At 37.4% G+C, this 13,373-nt stretch overlaps 2 non-coding genes across 2 annotated transcripts; both read left to right on the plus strand.

The window, feature by feature from the left end:
- Positions 1-12,738: 12,738 nt before the first annotated feature.
- On the plus strand, positions 12,739-12,811 carry TRNAR-CCU. The gene has a single exon. It is a non-coding gene; the product is annotated as a tRNA-Arg (tRNA).
- Positions 12,812-13,076: 265 nt separating this feature from the next.
- Positions 13,077-13,149, plus strand: TRNAR-UCU. The gene has a single exon. It is a non-coding gene; the product is annotated as a tRNA-Arg (tRNA).
- Positions 13,150-13,373: the final 224 nt, after the last annotated feature.

A 13,373-nucleotide genomic window follows, 5' to 3' on the forward strand; every position in this document is an offset into this window, starting at 1 on the left:
CGACATCTCAATTGAAAAATACTCACTCGTCCCGTTGCCTGACGAACCCGGCTCTCAAGTTACCGGAAGATCAGGAATTCCATTATTACAACTCTGTCACGAAAATATGAAATTGTTTCCTCCACTTTCCGATCTGATTAGGCCAGGAAAGAATGAATGTTGAGTGTGATATCGCCTGCTCTATAATGCAGGGTTCATTCGAGGTCACCGCGGTTCGTATCTGCAGGGACCTGTTGGATTGTAGTTAGTCCATTGTTTCCTATTCCTTTATTTTTCGATCATTTTTCTTCTATTAATCGTTTTCTTTTCGATCATTTTTCTTCTTTTGATCTTTATCTTTGTTCGATAAAAAGTTTTCTTGTTTTGTTTTATGTCCCAGATATGCTGTATATTGTAGTACTTCAAAACGGCAAAGTCTATGTTAGTTAGTCTTAATGGTTTTCCCGTTTTAGAATTAATTTCCCTTTCCCTTTCTTTTCTTTGTCCATTTACTGTTTGAACTAACTTTGTTTATCTTTTTCTTCATTTTAGCTCCATTATATACATTATCACTCACCAAACACGTCTTTAATTCAATATTTTAGTGTTTAGTTATTAAATTAGCAACTTCACCTTTGCTACTCTTTCTTCATTTCTCAATAATCACTCCCAGATTTTCATCAAAATGTTGATTATGGGAGTATAATAGTTGTTATTGTTTACTTTATTTCCCTAGCTTGAAGCCTATTTCTGCATAGAACAGTTTTTTATGAATCGCACAATGAGTTAAAATGTATTAAATAGGGCAACACGTGCTGCATCGAATAAAATGGAGCCTGAAACGAGTTTTCCCACAAACAACCGCTTAAGCGTTGAAAGAGATGGAGGAAAAAGAATTTGCACTAAAAGGCAGAGAAAATTATGTCGTGTTTCCTTTCCCTGTTGTAAAGAGTCTCAGGAGGGGATTGTCATGATAAGAAAGAATGCTATAAACGAGTCCAACAGACCTGCAGTACTGAAAGATCTTTTTCTTTTCATTTTGCCTTCTCCCCTGAGGCAAAGTAATATAAATTTGTAGCCTTGAAAATGGATTTGAAGACAGAGACAGCGCTCTAGAATTGTTATGTTCATTTAGTTTTTTGTTAAGAACGAAATTACATCCCATAAATTGATATGTTTCATCTGCACTGCATCCATGGTAACGACTTAAGTTATAAAACTACAAGTTTACAGAATATGAAACTGATTCGATTAAAGGACAGATTAAAACAATTTGGGGAATGATTGATGATTTGACGAATCAATAAAACACAATCGTATACTTTCTGTGTTTTGTTGCAGGGCTAGGCGTCGAACCATTTCAGGGTGGAATGGGGAGGGGCAAAATGATGGAAGTCATTATGATACGTAATATTCATATTTGGAGTCAATCGGTCCAATGCCCCACCCTTCAAGATTACCCCCACCCCCTCCACTCCTGTTGGTATATAGGTCTTCCAATATCTGTTTCTTTGTACATTGTGGAATATCAAAGAGTTCCTCAATAACTTGAGGACTTGCAAAGATTATTTACAAGAATGAATTGAACTCATGTATCTTTTAAGATAACAGTGTTCTCTCCGTACACGTTGGCTTTTGTAAACTTGGAAATATTTTGTTGTTTCTTCGAAGCCTACGCTCCTTCGGAAAAGTACACCAGGCCGGGCGAGCGATGCCTTGCACAAGATATCCCACGTATGGCTCCGTCCCCTTGTGGTATCCTGTCCGGTTCAATCACAAACCACGGCCAATCAGTGGTAAGTCGTTCCTTCCACCGTTCGCACCTGTCCCAGGCAGTATTCCTCGGGTGGCCGTTATACACGACTTGGATGTGTTCACCCAATCAAACCTGAGACTCACTGGGGAGCTGGTGCGATGGATGGGACCTTGAGAAGCTCACCCCGGGCTAACCTTGGCCATCAGTGTGCCGCCAGCCGAGTTCTAGTTGTTGTCTTCCAACGGCCACCGAGTTGCATTGGGAGGGCGGGAGAGGATGCAGATCGTAGATGTGGGAGAAATGTGGGAGTGGGTCGTATGGGTGACAAGATGGAGTAGAGCGTAGGTGCGACCCCCCCCCCCCCCCAGTACATTCTTTGTCTGCAAAATTGTAATTTTTACAAGCTGCTGGCAGATCGCAAATATTTATTATTTTTTTTTCATTTTTGTCTTTATTTTTTCTTTTTACTTTTGCTTGTTGGAAAAAGAAGGAAGACCTAATAGCATTTAAATCTGACGACCGGTTTAGTTTTAAAAGTAGACGCTCCTCTTTTTCATTCATATTTCCAGCTGGCAACGTAAATGGAGTAAATATGAGCATAGGACGATAGGGTCGGGCAATAAGAATGTTGGGGGAATGGCAAAATGGAAGAAAAGGTCGGGAACATTAAAATGAAGACTGATGGGGATAACTGCAGTCATCAACACCCACAAAATTCTTGTATCTGTGGACTAGAAACTTCTGAAGTCCCATTTACTAGATGTCCTTGTCAATGTTTTGTATCCGTTCAGCTACGTGGTCTCTTGAAGCGAAAAGTTTATGTTTAAGTTGCCCAAGCCTCGTGGAGCAATGCATCGATCGCTTTGTTACCACAGAGAAAGGCGCTATAATAGGAAATCCCTTTTAGATTGGATGGAATTTGATTCAGATGTCAACATTCTGAAGTCATAATCAGGGTCCTGTTTCATAAAACTGGTCATGATTGAATAACAAATTCTAAATTGTACGACAAATTTGCTCTCAGCCAATCGGATGCCACAATTTCAGTAGCTTATAACATTCATGTAACTTGTTATTGATATCAAGTTTTATGAAACAGGGCCCTGGTTCAGTGCATAGGGGTGTCCAACCGGGGAGAACACTGAGACAGTTCCTCTCCAACAATAAAAGCATTTGACACCCGCTCCCTTCCCGATCGACTTGCGATTTACCCTTCTTTATTCATTCAGAGAAGAGAATACAAGGGGGAAAAGAAAGAGGAGGAGGGAAAAACATTCAATAATGTGTCCATATGGCATGCTCAATAAGAATTATAAGCAAGGGGCAGAAAGCACAGCCCTCCCCCATGCTAAGAACTTAAAAAAAAAGTAAGTTTTCGTGCCTACCACCTACACTTTAGTAGTTTTGTTTGAGAGGCATATACGTGCAAATAACATTTTCATCACAGGATGTTTTGATATTATAATATAAATATCATGTATATCAGGAAATATCGTATCTAAATAGTACAGACAATGAATCTAACATGTGATAACAGGATTTTATGGGTATGTTTGTTTCCTATACATCTAAACAAAATACACTTGTTGTCGGATGTCCTTGATTATCTTACAACGAATATACATTGTGTAATATTCACTCTTTGCTATCGTACATTAAACAAAAACACGGATATATAAAGAACTTCAAGTGATAAGAAAAAAGTATTCTTTAAACAAAAAACTGATTCTTTTCACAGAAAATAGTACAGCGAAAATATGTTACAGTAGATCAAATAACCCAAGAGAATAACCTTTCCAAATTTGTAAAACGAAAACTCAAGAATTACCGTTATAAAGAACATTTAAAAACTAAACATCAACAGTGCAGTAATTATTTCGTCAAATCTGTCAGGATGTATTCCTCGGGTGTTTCAGTCTCATTAATTTTTTATTTGATCTTATCCAAACTTTCTTCAATCCATTCTTATTTGGATCATACTTTAAAGTGCACCCTACCTCTAAAAAAAACTAACCTCTCTAAATGTTGTAATTACACATCCTTCCAGTTTGCCACAGACAATACCACAGTGTGGAAACCTACTTCTGTCTAAACAAATTACCGACCTACAATATCATTTTATTCCATTGAGAGTCGAATATTTATCTTTTAAAACTCCTTTTTGCTAATTTCTCGCTTGTTTTCTCTGTCACTTCCACTCCTTTCCGCGAGATTAACAAGGTTAATCCTAAATCTCCTCTACGCATGCACCTCGGTTCACATAATTGGTTAGCGCCAGCTGCCGTCCATTTTGTTATATCCTGACTGGTTTCGGACTTTTACATCAATCTCAGTCTACCATCGATGAACTTTTCTAATTAGCATCACCGTCATCTATAAATATTGCGGTATTGTTTGATATCATTTGAAACTTCAGAGGGCATTCGAGGTTTGATACGGAACTAGTATTGAAAGAAATAGAAATGACAAATTGGGAATGCTGTCCATTGGGTAGGGGGGGGGGTTGCTGCCATTGTTCAGATATAAGGTCACTTTTTAAATCTTTGCCCAAAACTATTCTCCGAGGCAACTACTGGACCGCCATACCCCGGAAAACCACTCCCTTGGCCTATAGGACAACTACTACACAGAGAGCATTCCCATTCAACTATCCCATAGTGAAACAAAGAAAATACACCCCCCCCCCTCCCACCTAGTTCCTCGAACATGACTTGTGTCCAATAAAAAAGGGATAGCATTGAAGAAGGGTAATTGTTTTAAGGTAGTTTTCGTGAGGGGCAGTCGAAAGGGGACAACTGTCCTGGAGATAGATGGCGGGGAGGTATTTCCAGAGGATTGGGTTGTCGAGTGGGTAGAATTTCTTATCCGGGGCTTAGCCTGCATGAGGTTACCATTTGAAAAGAGAGACATAATTCATATCTTTCAAGACAATAATATCTAAAAGACATTAACAATGTAAAACGACAATGCAGACAAAAGTTAATTTTAAAAAAAGACTTAGAATCAACGAAAAGACAACCCCCAAAAAGCATGATGAAAATGCAAAAGATAAAGATATTACAAACCAAATTGAGCACTTTTTAGATCGACATTAAGGTGCTTACTCATGCTAGAGGACTTAGAGCAGGCAAGAAAAAAAATGAAAGTTTGATAACATGACTAAGATGAGTGTTTGAGCTCGGGGACAACAAGTACCTCGGTGTATCTAGTAAGCCCGTCTCACTACCGTCGCACCTCATGTGGGTATACCCCCTTCAATACCGAGTTTACTTAAGGGTGTCACGGGGCTCCTTCACCCCTCCCTTACTTCCGACAAATAATTCTGATTGACTCAACCGAGTTTCGATTGCAATTTCCCGCTTTTTTTATACTTTCTTAACAGTATCTTTTCCCCTTATCATCTTGTAATACGAGCTAAAAGTCCTCTGTGGTGCCCGAATTCAGGCTAAAATGAACAATTTATGCAGAGAGCCTGACTCTTGTGATGATTCATCCAAAACTGTCTTAATTCACTAACATTTTGGATTTTTGACAAGATGTGATTGTAACATGATACTTCATAACAAAAATGCATAGTTCGTGTACCTTTCAAAAAAGGATTTCTTATTAATTTGAAGTAGGTCTATATTCTTAACCTCTTTTTATAGTAATACATGCAGTCAGGTGTGAGTTCATTGTTATACTAGTAAAGATCAATTAACTCTTTGCCTTCATTGTAATCAATACGAAGAAACCTAATGTTCGTCACTAATAACAAAGACATGTCCATCAAAATGTCATGATCATTATGTCTTATCATCGCCACCACCGCCATGACAGGCACCATCATCATTACCACTATATACCATCGTCACCACCACCATCACAAACATAATTTGCATCATTGTTAAAACTATCACCACCACAAACATCACAATCAACATCATTACCACCACAACTCCTACCAACATCACAAAACACAGCCATCGGCATCGTCATCGTCGTCACCACCGTGCCAGCACCAGTCCACCAACACCATCATCATCACATACCACTACCACCACCATCACAATCATCATCATCATTATCAGTATCACCACCACCACACCCACCACCGCCAATCATCATCATCACTATTTTCTACACCACCAACACAATCGTCGTCGTCATTTTCGTCAATCTTATCACTAGCCATCCAAATCAACATCGCTATCATTTTTTTTTATTAGCAAAACACTGCCCCGACTGTATAAAGAAAAAAACTAATCATTCTGTCAGGAATACCCTATCTGTGATGCACAAGAGTTTACTTCAACTTCTGCTGTCTTGTTCTGCAACGTGTACTTTTTTTTTTTTACCTCGCACGTCTCCATTCAAGCTCAGTATTCAGTTGTACTTTCTGCGGAACTTCGCTGGTTTTCCTGACGCGAGTTAGTCACGAAGTTCTGCGCAGAAGTGAGATTTTGTTTTCTTCCTGTCTGTCGATCTTATCATTGATTTAATACATGATTAACCGATATGGATTATCACTGTTGGTGCATTCACGTCCCAGGTGGATTAGAGGGGCGGAAATACTCTCAGCACGATTAAGACATTTTAGTTTCAAATTAATTGAGGTATAAATGCAAACTTAGCAATATTATGCAGTAACATGTAGTACTACCCTGTTCTGGCAAATGAGAAGTGAATACGAAACAATTCTAAGAAAGGGATTTTTAACACGATTTGCAGAAAAAGTAATGTGCCACATTTCGTATTTTCTGCTGAATTGGATTATCATTATCTGAACAGTCATTACAATATGAATCATTTATTATACTGCTCTTACAATGCGTTTGAGGGCAATATGCAGTGGCACATTAATTTAATGCATTAGGATTGTGATTGCATAATAATGGTCTAGACTTATGTCTTTTACATTTATATATCTTTACTTTTACTTTCAATCCCAGTTTGCAGATATATTCTGAGATTTTTAAAGAGAAAATACATGTAGAAAGTCTAACAATAAATGGAGATAACTTTGGAGAGTAGCCTGACCTGGATATATAACATCATGGCTTATTCAGCAGTTTAGATCAAATCGAATAAAAACCAAATGCATTCAGGGACAAAGACTTGAAGAAACAAGGTAGAATTATGCTCTATTTCGAGTCTTGTCGCATGACATTGATACCACCATTCGAATCCTGGTTCTAGTTATCGACCCCTGTGTTTGATCAATCCGATATCATTTCTCTTTCTGGCTGCGCCATTCCGCTGTAGCCCCTACTGTCCGGCCCAGAATGAAAACCTGAAATCCCAAACAACTGTTAGGAAAGAACAAGAGAAAAGAGGGCACTTACCAGGCCATCTTTGTTCTCTGGAAAGCCTAACCAATCTTCTTGGAGAAACTTTAAAAGGTGTGTGTTCGGCATCCCCGCTGGATGCTATTTCCAATAGTTTTGATATGATATTTTCTGCGGAAACCCGCGTCTAGACTAGAATAGCACCCCCTCTTCCTGTGGATGAATCCCTGTCACAAACCCGTGTCATGTGTTGTCGAACATTCTATCGGGGTCCTGGAACCAAGGGACAGGGGCTGGCTCGGTGGACCGCACTCCTGTACCACCTAATAACCGGTAGCCAAGACTGAATGGGGGCGTCACTGTTTGTATTTATCATTGGAAAGGGTTGCTTTAAGTTTGGCCAAACGTCCTTTGACAGTGAACAACATGCCACGGTTAGCATTGGGCCATGAGATGACTTTGTATTATGTGTTTTGACTGCATCACATATCACAATTTAGGCTGATTCTAAGAAACTCGCTCTTTGTTCTGTCTTTTAATAATAGTAAATAATATATACTGGCAAATAACAAAATATACGTTAAGGAGAAGAAGAGGAAAGACTTATAAATTCACTTAAGTGAAACGAAAAAGTGATATAGACACCTGCCCGGGCAATATTATGTTAAGTCAAGTCAAGTAAAGTTCAATAATGACTAGTATAGTAGAGAATAGTATAATATTGTATTGTATAAGTATAATACAGTGTAGTATAAGTGTAGTTTTCAGAGGGCAATTGCTTCAAGGAGTTCGGGATAGATGATGGGGGGAGGGAGTGGGGGACGAGATGTCCGAGAGGATTTGTCCGGGGAAAAAGGAGAATATCATGAGGTACATAATCATTATAATCCGATAATGGAAAAGAAAATAGTTATGATGATTCTACAGGATATAAGAAGGAGAAGAAGGAAAAAAGAGGAACAAAAGGACAAGAGAGCGAAGAAAACAAAAAATGTATATTTAGAATAAAGGTAAACAAGTGATCAAGAATACATATCGATATGTGTATAAATATAATAATAGGCATATATATTTAATGCCAGTGTTATCTTTAAGATATTTTCATCCGTGATATGACAAGCAGTATCACATAGCTATCAATAGACACATTGCATGCTGTATATAGTTAATTACATTTGTGCCTATTACGAAAATTTACTTTCCACTAAATTTCCTTTTCCCTTTGTGACATTATATGACCCTCTCAAAGACGTGTGACCTGGTTCTCCATCCGTGAAACATAGGGGAATGATAACTCATGGCATGTTTGTATCTATAAGTCTGATAATATTATCGCCTGCTCCCTGGCATGGTTTATCAACGCATCCCTGCAGTAATTGTTGGCGGTAAAAAAAAACGAAAATGATAAAAATAAAACTTCCCCTTGAGGTTTGGGCTCCAATCCCCTTCTGATAGACGCGAACAAGTGGTCTCACCCGCGAGAGTCCTTTGTTTGGTAGCGGTGAGAAGGATAGCGATGAAAATAAGGGAGAGAGAACGAATTGAAAGAAAGAGAGAGAGAGAGAGGGAGAGAGAGAGAGAGGGGGGGGGGGGCTTTCACCGTGTCGGTTCAAATATTTATGATGACATTAAAAAGTGGGGAAGGGGAGAAATATAGCTCATAATTTGTATACGCTTTATTAACATACGATCGTATTGTCATCATTGTCCATGAATAAAAGGAAATGTATAGTAGTATGATTATGGAATCCCGTAAATTTATTTATTTATTTATTATTTATTTCGTTTTATTTCAACAAGGTAGCCCCATCAGTAGTTAAAATACTGTTATTCTTGGGGACCCTGCATAACATTAAATACATATAAAGACATACATATACATGAAAACATCATCACATGGTGAGTAGTAAACATACCAGAAAGAATACAGATTAAATCTCAAATGTAAATTTAAACTCAGCAAGTAAACAAAAAAATTCAAAAAAAAAAAATCAAGTCTTCAAGAATATCATACATAAACGAATTTTGAAGAAAAATAAAAAATTATATTGTAGTGACAGTGTGTCTAAACAAAATTATTTGTAATTTGTAGGATATTTATGAGAAATACAGTGATCTGCAATTGGTAATTACTAAATCAAATCAAATATGTGAGCGCGTAGATTAGGGTTTGTTTTGTGTATAAGCAATCTACAGAGAAGGATATTAATAAAATAAGGGGGAGAGGGAGGGGTAATTAAGAGAGAGAGGGAGAGAGAGAGACAGAGATAGAGAGAGACAGAGAGAGATAGAGAGAGACAGAGAGAGACAGAGAGAGACAGAGAGAGACAGAGGTCTTGCACCGTGAGGCTTCAAAATATATTATGATGACATTGAATGGGATAGGAAGAAATACAAATCATATACGCTTCATAATTATTTACGTGCTTTTACAGTATTTATATTTATTCAAATTTTTCTTTCTTATCAACGAATTTTGTATCTTATTGTCCATGATAAAGAATGTATATATTTGGAATGATTATGGAATCCAGTAATTAATCAAATCGGATCAAAGCAAGTATGTAAGCACGTAGATTAGGGTTTGATCGGGTGTATTGAATTCCTTGGTATAAGAAATTTACAACAATGGTGGGGGAAAGTAATTTCTATAGAGAGGGGTAGGAGACATTAAAAAGTAAACGAAAAGACAGAAAATTAGTAATATCTTTGTGTGTGTTTTTTTGGTGTTTTTTTCCATTATAAAAATTGAAATTCCTTCATATGAATATAAAGAAATAAATCAAGAATTGTTCTCTAGGTCGAATTATGTATAAAAACTTAAGAAATAAGGAGATGAACAAGTTTAGATAACTTTGAGAAAAAATAGAGATGGGAGGATATGGGATTTTAAAAAAAAGTAAATGACAAAGAACAAAATGTTTTCAAACAGATTAACACAATTATACCAGACCAAAGAGGGAAGATATCATGAGAGAGGCAAGAAGAAAAACGCAAAGAAAGATGGTTTGGCAGATAACGGACATTACAAAAATGCTAGACGATGTCATGATGGTCTGTTTCTTATCATATAAAACTTTGCAGACAAATAAATAAACATTTCGATACAACAAAGAGAGAAAGAAACAGGCATAATAATCCCGCAATATTTTGTACTCGATGTTCACTGTGGTGGGTGTCCCATAATTATCTCTCATGAACTCGTGTCTCAAAAGGTAGTATCAAAGGAATTGAAAGAAGATGCTTTTACCATCACTATACGACAAGACGGAGGATCAAGGATTTTGTACACACTAAAAAGCTGGGTAAAATTACACAATATCGAATTAAAAGAGTAATAATATGATCATTGGTATTATGTACCCTGGGTGTAGTCACATCAGTATGGATTCTACCCGCGGATACATGCGCGTACTTTGAATAAAATATTACCTCAGATACACTTTACCTAACAAACAGAGATGTTCCCCTTTTACCCCAAAAAGAAAAGAAAAAAATATGTATGTCACTTCAAGGTCGAGGGGCATATATTCTTAGGTTTGGGTACTAAGGGTGCGACATTGGATCTCAACGAAAATAAGGAAACTAAGAGTATTTTTTTAATTGGAACCTCTGACATATTTCCCTTTAACTTCCATATTTCATTTGAAATATAAAAAAACGGCCATGACATAATCCCAACAGTAGCGAAGTGGTATTGTTTGTTTCTTTTTGTTGTTGCTGTAATGATGTGTAAGGCCTGTAAGCTTCAAATTACACTGAACAATTTTTTAAAGATACCTTTTCTCTTTGAGATTTTAAATATGTGTTTGTTGAGTGATAGAGTATATGGTCTATGAATAATGGTTGTTTCTCCCTTTAACTTCACTTATTGTACCACTGAGTTTTCGTTACATACGCTGTGTTGTTTTAAATGCCATAAATGACACATTTACTGTCATCGTTAAACGCCTACGACAAAATGCTCGAATTTACAACTTTATCTAGCAAAGCAGATTTTCCCGATGATCTATGACGGCTCCATTAAAAAGTCAACAGTTATTGCGATTCAAATATTAGTCGACTCCATGTTTGCTTTACAGTTCTTTCCTCAATATGTCAATATGACTTTCACTTGAGTTCCACCTACGCCGAGCCAAAATCAGTCATGATTTTTATCATTCTATAAAGGTCATGAATTGTGTAGATCTGGTAAGGAACTGAGGATTGAATTTGATTATTGTGTTTGACAAGAACCAATACTAACCAACTTAAAAGATGAAAATCAAAAGATTACGGTAAGGATGTCGCTTGCTTTTCTTCTTTAAACAAGGGTTTTTTAAGATGTATCTTTTCTCACCGTACTCTATCAAAAATAAAATAATGTTTATATAAAGCACGTTAAGATATATGAACTTCTCAGAATTCAGTTGAATAGTTTGTGTACTTCAGTAGTCCAAATTTACAGGGAGTCACTTTAAAATCAATCTAAAAATGTAAGTTGTGTTTAGTTAAATAATATAATTTTTTATTCCTCGCATTTTCTTTAGCAGATCAAATTATATGAGATAATTATTCCAAAATGGTAACGGTGCTCAATCTTTATTGTCAATATTCTTCTGTGACTGATTTAAACATTACCTAATACTTAAACGTGCCCCCCCCCCCCCGAATTACTCTGAGATAATAATAATGTAGGTCAGTTGTTTCCTTAGTGTAGGCGTTGGTGCATCACCAAAACGTCAGTGTCACGTGATCAGTCTCGGGTGTCCAATCAAAATACAGATACATCATCCATACCTGGAACATGTAATATTGTCGTTTTTTGTTACCGATGCTTCATGGTAGTACTAAAAGGCATATACCAGCACTTTAAAATGACTGTGATTAAGATGGGATAATCTTTTTGTACTTTAGAAAATACCCTTAAACCAAATAAATGCATCGATGATGCATAACGGTAAACTAAAGCAAATCAATATTTTAAGACTCGGTTAACCTTCATGAAATAGAATATGTGGATTCAATACTGATTAGTAATCTTCAATTACTTTATTCAGAGAGAACGTTTGTTTGTTTTTCTTCGTTTTCTAAATGTTTATGAATTATGTCATGGTACTTTTACAGTGTACCACCATCTTTAGTTATTTTTTTAATACAGAAAACAGAGTTTCAGAGTACACGGAAAAGAAGCACATATACAATTTTTCAAAAAATGATGAGCTAGTTTCAAGTGTTGTATTACTTCCGTATGTTAAATGTCCTCTTGATATTCAATGCTTATTTGATAATCGTATTCGAAATTTGAGAGTTGTCGCCAAAGTCACAGATTAAAGTTTAAAGGGGTAAAAAATCCCCTACATCGCTTTGAATAATCACTATGGTGGAAATTGATGTGTTATCAGCAGGGACGGATCCATCCGGCGGCAGGGGAGGGGGCCCAATTCGTGAGAAAATATTTAGTGGCTAAACAGCCGGCCGATAATTCGCTCAGTGGGGGGGGGGGGGGGAGTTAGTGAGCACGATTTTTTTTTTGGGGGGGGGCCCTCGAAAATTTGAAAAATCACACCCCCTCCCCCTTGAGCGCCAGGGGAGGGGGCCCATCTAAAAAAAAAAGTAAAATTAACGTGTTTTTACACGTTTTTTCCCCCGACCCCCCTCCTGGATCCGCCACAGACCTTAGATATAAAATATTATTTAAGCGATTCATTTATTAACATATTACAATTTTATGAGGTACTTCTTTGAATTCCGAAGGCCTCCGTGGCCTAATGGATAAGGCATCGGTTTCCTAAACCGGGGATTGTGGGTTCGAGTCCCACCGGAGGTGAATAGATTTTTTATTTTATTTTTTTGTAATTAGTTAGTTATTATTTTTATCTTAATTTCTTCTTGATTTGTTACTGCAAACGCTGTGGATATCCTCATTTATCCATTGTGCATCCTTGCAATTCTGCCAGATGTTTGCATACATTTTATTTATTGGAACTCCAATATCGGAATGTCACGTGCCCATGAATCAAAGCTGAGATGACCAGCGCCAGATGGTTCATTTTTAACAGAATAAATTCTTAAGAGAAACACTTTCATCATCCGCCTCCGTGGCCTAATGGATAAGGCATCGGTTTTCTAAACCGGGGATTGTGGGTTCGAGTCCCACCGGAGGTAAACAGATTTTTAGATTTTGTTTCCGTATCGGGACAATTACCCCTTGGAAGATTATCCCCTAGGACAATTACCCCCCCCCCCCCCACCATTGAAATTACCCCTTAGCACCCCCCCCCCCCCCCCCACGTACAACCAAGGACAACAATACCCGAGGACAATTATCCCTCGAAAGTTATCCCCCCTGGGGTAATTGGAAGAGAAGAAAGGAGGGACTGGGGGCCCAT

Source organism: Strongylocentrotus purpuratus, unplaced genomic scaffold (genome assembly GCF_000002235.5).
Source record: "Strongylocentrotus purpuratus isolate Spur 01 unplaced genomic scaffold, Spur_5.0 spur5_scaffold_6, whole genome shotgun sequence".
Classification (NCBI taxonomy): Eukaryota; Metazoa; Echinodermata; class Echinoidea; order Camarodonta; family Strongylocentrotidae; genus Strongylocentrotus; species Strongylocentrotus purpuratus.